The sequence below is a fragment of the Crocuta crocuta genome, unplaced genomic scaffold (genome assembly GCF_008692635.1).
Source record: "Crocuta crocuta isolate KB4526 unplaced genomic scaffold, BGI_CrCroc_1.0 scaffold25, whole genome shotgun sequence".
Lineage (NCBI taxonomy): Eukaryota > Metazoa > Chordata > Mammalia > Carnivora > Hyaenidae > Crocuta > Crocuta crocuta.
The window spans coordinates 557,711-564,282 of record NW_027532015.1 but is presented as its reverse complement, the minus strand read 5'-3'; positions in this window follow the sequence as shown (position 1 = coordinate 564,282).

Below are 6,572 nucleotides of genomic sequence, written 5' to 3'. Positions count from 1 at the left end.
ATTTTATTCTATCACCAAACCTAATCAGAAAATGCATATAACCTCATGAGGCTTCTTTTTCCAGGAGGTAGAGCTATGCCCTCTTACTACCCACCCCCCCATTTCTATCTTTATTTCTTGGGTTTTTTCCCCCAAAAGTTATTTTAGACACTACAACTCCTAGTCCGTGACCTGGCAGAACACGGTGATGGGCAGTAATACCTTGCTTATTGGAATGTAGGTGTAGACAAGTTACGAAGGTGAAAGCAGAGGTAACCATCTAGGGAAATAAAATAACCAAATGCATTACCCTTAAAAAAATAAAACAGCCAGGATTGGAGCTGATTCTCCAGAGCAGTACAGTGACCCAAAAATATAGGCATATGAGACATCAGGCTAGTCACACTATATGAAAATCTACTAAAAAGTCAAAAGTCTAGGGTGCTTGGGTGGCTCAGTCAGTTAAGTGTCTGACTTTGGCTCAGATCATGATCTCTCAGTTCATGAGTTCAGGCCCCACAGTTTGCTCTGTGCTGATGGCTCAAAGCCTGGAGCCTTCAGATTCTGCGTCCCGCTCTCTCTCTGCCCCTCCCCCACTCATACTCACACTCTCTCTCAAAAAATAAACACTAAAAAATAAAAAATAAAAAATGTCATCTTTAATTTGCATAATCAACCTGCAATTCTGGTACTTCTCAGATCTGAGTAAGTGGCTGGATCCCTGGGGAGGTGATGAGAAAACCAAGGACATTTCTTACACATTATTTAGAAGCCGAGCAAAGCACAAGGCAGATCTGAGTGTTATAGACACGAATATCTTGCCTCATGACAATTCCTAAAAACACAGAGAAAAGAATTTCTAAAAGCAGTTTTCAGAAAGAACCAGGGGAATATTTTAGAAAAGATTTCCTTGGTAAGCTCAGGAACGATGCACTGAGACAGAAGCAGAAAATCATAAAAAGTGTGAGATCAAGTCGGAAAAGACTGATGTAAGAAAGGAATTGAAGAAAATCCAAACTGTAAGAGAAGAAGTAAAGCTGTAATGTTTGCCACTGACCCTGAAAAAGTGAGGCCAGTGATCAGGAAAACAAACAAATATGCTCTTTAAGAACATAAAGAAAAGGGAGCAAAACTGATGAAAGAAGACAGTGACAGGTAACTGAGAATGGAAATATTGGACTAAGGAAACCCAAGAATACTAAAAACAGCAATAATCACCTAAATAATGAAAGCAAATTTATCTAAATAAAAAAAAAAAAGGAGTCCGCAGATGAAACCTATGGAGTATGCAGAAGCTTCTCTCAGAGGTAGTCTTATATTTATTTAAGTTACTCTTGCTACAAGTCACAGAAGACAAAGATAGTTAGAAAAACTATAAGGAAATGTTGAGCATCTAGACCTCTCAATGAACGGGAAGATTTATTTACAGGAACATAGTAGTTTAGTGCATAGATTCTAAGATTCTTCCTGAATTGGAAACCAGTTCAGTCAATTTTGAGCGCTGTAACATTTAGAAAATTTATCACTGGAGAGTTCTGGTTTTCATTCTGACATGTAAAGAGCTTGGAAGTCATCACTCTTGTCCAACGAGAAAACTTGGGATGAAAAAGATGCTTTAAAAAAACGCTAAAAAAAACCCCATCTTCTTAGATCCATGAGAGAACAGAGGTCACAGGGAAGGCCACTGACGTGACAATTTGAGAGAGATGAACACAGAGAATCACCTAGATACCTGCACGTACCAGTAGCAGGAGCTCTGAACCGCAGTGGACGCATTGCTGGAGGGTCAGAGTGGATGACCTTGAGAGCTAACAGCTCCCAGCAGCTTGTCTTAAGAGGGTCTCCACCCTTTCATGAGTTTCACCTCCAGGAGCTCCACCAGATTCTCCTTGGGAAAATTGGAAGAAAACTCCCTGTACTTCCAGCAGTGGGGAGAAGAAAAGTAACCATTTTGAAACATGCCCAGAGCCTTCTGTTTTCCTTAACAAAAACATGTCCTCCAGGGAATCTATTCTACCAGAGCTTAACCAACAGGAGGGTAGGTAGGTGCCCTACCCTGGAAGGCCTGGTACTTCCAGCTTTCCTGTCTCACTTGAAGGGTAGGGAGAAGGAAGAACTGAGAGAGGCGTTTGTGAAATCACAGCCCAGAGTCACAAGTTCACTAAAAAACTGAGATCTAGGGGTACCTGGCTGGCTCAGTCCATTAAGCATCCAACTTCAGCTCAGGTCATGTCTAATATAAAAATGCCATTTAATCATGGGTGCCTGGGTGGCTTAGTTGGTTAAGTGTCCAATTTCAGCTCAGATCATGATCTCCTCGTTTGTGGGTTTGAGCCCCGCATCAGGCTCTGTGCTGACATCGCAGAGCCGGGAGCCTGCTTCACAGTCTGTGTCTCCTCTCTCTGCTCCTCCCCTGCTCACACTCTGTCTCTCCCAAAAATAAACAAACATTTAAAAAAACAGCCTGAGCCCTAATCATAGGCCTATAAAATGCTCCCTCACCCCTACCCCCTTGTTACCACCAAATCAATAGGGCTCCTGCATAATAATGGATGACAACGGAAAGAACTCCAAAACTCAGAGCCTACTTAAGAAAAAGTCTCTACAGAAACCTGAAGACAACAGAGGAGACTCAAACAAGAACATCAGAGGATATTACAGCTTCTGACAGCAACAGCTAAAGCAAACAGTAAACACAACCTAGGGTCTAGCCAGATTAACATAAAACGTCACACTACAGTGACTTATCTCCTTTCCTCTTACTACATTATGTCCAGCATGCAACAAAAAATTACAAGTCATGATACAAAAAAAAAAAAAAAACACAGTCTGAAGAAATAGACCAAAAGTCAACACCAGGTTCAAATATGGCAGAGATTTTGGAACTATCAGAAAAGGAATGTGGGGTGTCTGGGTGTCTCAGTCAGTTAAGTGTCCGACTTCAGCTCAGGTCATGATCTCACGGTTCGTGAGTTCAAGCCCCGCGTCTGGCTCTGTGCTGACAGCTCAGAGCCTGGAGCCTGCTTCGGATTCTGTGTCTCCCTTTCTGTCTGCCCCTCCGCCGCTCATGCTCTGTCTGTCTCTCCTTCTCTCAAAAATAAATATAATAAACATTTTTAAAAAAAGAAAGAAAAGGAATGTAAGGTAACTATGATTAATATGCTAAAGCCTCTAAAGGAAAAAATAACAACATGTAAGAAAAGATAAGTAATGCACGTACAGTGATAGAAACTCTAAAAAAGTGTTTATTGCCTTTTTTGCCTTTAGTTTCATCTTATATAAAGGGAGACCTTCTTTCATAGGGTTAGTACTTCTAAAGCTCTGATGCTCTACCTTATGTCTTATACTTAACTCATGATATTTACTGAAAACATAACAGCTATTATTATCATTATAAAATTTATAGCTTTTCTAGGTATCACCAATATGTCATGTACAAGGTTCCATTTATTATAGCAATAAGAATATATAAAATACACAGATATAATCTAACAAGATATAAAGGGCTGCTAAATGACAAAAAAAATCACAAAACTGTATCAAGAGATATTTTCTTTAGTCCCCTCAGTGAATAGAAAGAGATCTACTATGATTATGGATTGGAAGATCTAGAAGATGTGATTTTCTTCTGTCTGTTTAATTTATATAGTTACTGAAATTTTCATATATCAATGTTTAATATGGAATTTGGAAAAATCATTATAAAAATTTATCTGGAATAAGCAGAATAGTTTTGAAGTGTTGGAATTGAAAAATAGGAACTCTAAAAGAGCACTTTAAAGTTACAGTAATTAGGGGCACCTGGTGGCTCAGTTGGTCGAGTGACCGACTTGATTTCACTCCAGGTCATGATCCCAGGGTCGTGGGATCAACCCCCACATCAGGGTGTGCTGACAGCACAGCACCTGCTTGAGCTTCTCTCTTTCCTCCTGTCCCTCCCTGATTGTGTGCTTTCTCTCTCTCTCTCTCTCATAAATTTCTCTCTCTCTCTCTCAAATAAATAAACATTTAAAGTTACAATAATTAAATTCTAAACACATAAATGGATATATCAGTGGCACTGAATAGATAATTTTAGATAATAAAATACTTGGTAACTTACCCTCTGTTTCTGCCGTGACTTTTGTTACTTCTTTTATCAAATACTATGCATTCACAATAAATGTTACAAACCAAAGAAGGAAATTCCACTGGGATTGGAATTATAATTATATTATATCTATATATTAACTGTATTAAATTGATGTTTTAAAATATGGGGTGGGGGGCACCTGGGTGGCTCAGTGGGTTAAGCGTCCAACTCTTGATTTCGGCTCAGGTCATGATCCCAGAGTCATAGGATCAAGCCCTATGTTGGGCTCTGTGTTGAGCGTGGAGCCTGCGTAAGGTTCTCTTTCTCTCTCCTTCTGTCCCTCTCCCCAACTCACATTCTCTCTCTCTATATATATAACTAAAAAAAATATTTTAAAAATATGGTGTNTCAGAAAAGGTTTTTTCAAATACATTTTATAATTTAACAGAGAATTCTCTAATAAGACTTCATTCTATAAATCATCTATAGTTATATAAATGTAGATAAATTATTATAGATTATAGATATATAGATATATCTACTTCTATATTATATTTAGATATATATGAAGAGAATCATATTAATGTGCATCTGTTTACAATGTACTTATGTTGATTAGATTTGTTTCTTTTACCTAAATGTTTGAAACTTTGCCTCATATCTCTATAAATTCTATTTTGTTATTTCTGCATTCATGATTTTTTTTGTTTGCGTTAGTTTTATTTTGTTTTCCTTTTCTTTTTTTAGTCAACATCTGTTATTTTCTGCCTTGCACCTCTCCCTTCTGAAAACACATTGCTCCTTCATATATCTTATAGAAAATTCTTCTTCCTTCATTCTAATTTCTTTATTCAAAGAGATGTTACATTGCTGCAGAACCCACCCACAGACGGTAGCTGATTGACCCAGAGTTACTGAAGAGGCATCTGCAGAAATTTTCATTCTCGGCTTGCTTGCCCTGACAATAGTGTCAGTGAATTATGCAACATTTCTCCCAAATTACGTGCATGTAAAATAAAAGTTATTGTTTCTGAAGAACATCAGAAAATGTACGGGACATTTCTATGACTATATGCACATAGTCCATAGTAAATGGGCTCAATTTGAAATTTGACAGAGAAAAGATGTTAACTAACCTAAAAAATTGCTTCTCTGGAAAAAAAAAAAGTTATGGTAGTAAATTTTTCAAACAATGAAAACTTTGGATCTCTAAAAACTTCTGTGGGAAAGGAAGTTTTCACATGCACACTCACTGATTATGTTCTATGCTAAAGTAATACTGTAATCTTAAGATTTAAAAGCATACAGTGGCTTCTAACCCAATAAAGACTCATCAACTTAAAATAAAATAAAATTGGGGCACCAGGGTGGCTCAGTCGGTTAATGATCTCACAGTCTGTGCATTCAAGCCCCACATCGGGCTCTGTGCTGACAGCTCAGAGCCTGGAGCCTGAGCTCGGTCTGTCTCTCAAAAACAAATAAACTTTTAAAAATTAAAAAAAAATAAATAAATAAAAGGAGATTCAATATTCCTCCTCACCTTCTAGCATTATTCCTTTCAACAAGAAACAGTTTACAATAGACTTCTAGTTTTTGTAGTAGGCAGGTGTTATGTGAATAACAAATTCTAAGCACGTGCATGGAATTTCCAGAATAGCTTGTACAGAGAAAACATAGTTCTATATATTTTTTAAAATATGGAAATACCAATAATCATAGAACCAGCTTTCCTAACAGTATGGAAAGCTATTCAAATGCAATAAATATTCAAAATTTAAGAATAAGGGCCTTTTTTTTTTAAGTTTTTTGTTTTTGAGAGAGAAAGAGAGAGAGACAGATCACGGGTGGGGAAGGGATAGAGAGGGAGACACAGAATCTGAAGCAGGCTCCAGGCTCTGAGCTGTCAGCACAGAGCCCGACATAGGGCTCGAACCCACAAACTGTGAGATCATGACCTGAGCTAAAGTTAGATACTTAACTGACTGAGCCACCCAGGCGCCCCAGGAGCCAATTATTGATCACAGAACCCTCACACCCTCAGTGGTCTTGCTGAGCTGAGGAGACAGAAATATTTTGCTAAGTTTTTACAAAACTTTTCTTGAGGTGGCTATTTATCTCATTAGTTTTCAGCTTTTCTTCCTCTTGAATATTGTATTAGCTGATATGTGGTGTCAAAGCAAAATAATGCCTAATTTCTCATGGACTATTTATAAACATGGTTTCAAATTTTGCAACAAATGGGTTTTGTATCATTGTGTTATTGATGTCTGCATTAGTTACACTCTGGTGAGAGAACATAATCTGCAATTTCAGACTTCTAACATTTGTTGAAATTTGCCTTATGAATCTAGTTTTATAAATATGCCATGTGTACTTAAGAATAATATATATATTCTGCAGTTTTTAGGTGTGGCATCCACTGAGTCAACTTTATCAATCGTGTTCAAATCTTCTTTTTTTTTTTCTAGGTTCGTTCAATCACTTACTGGAAGTTACATTAAATTTCCTATTATAAATATGA